Source organism: Penaeus monodon, chromosome 23 (assembly GCF_015228065.2).
Source record: "Penaeus monodon isolate SGIC_2016 chromosome 23, NSTDA_Pmon_1, whole genome shotgun sequence".
Taxonomy (NCBI): Eukaryota; Metazoa; Arthropoda; class Malacostraca; order Decapoda; family Penaeidae; genus Penaeus; species Penaeus monodon.
The window spans coordinates 3,059,014-3,059,290 of record NC_051408.1 but is presented as its reverse complement, the minus strand read 5'-3'; positions in this window follow the sequence as shown (position 1 = coordinate 3,059,290).

Below are 277 nucleotides of genomic sequence, written 5' to 3'. Positions count from 1 at the left end.
CATAATCAATAACCAAAACAATGATATAAATAAAAACAACGTTCTGCGTGTATGCATATATAACATGAAAAGACATATACCTTCATATCTCTTCGTAAATTTATCTCACTGTGCAATTATTTTGCCTTTATTTCTTCAATGGCAACGTCAATGAACAGTAGCCTGAGGCAGGTGTGTGTGGGTCTCGTAGAGAGCGAGTGAAGGCAGGACAGATGACGAAGGAAAACTGACCAATAACTGCTCACTTTTCGATTCCTGGCTCCATTTTCTCCTCCAG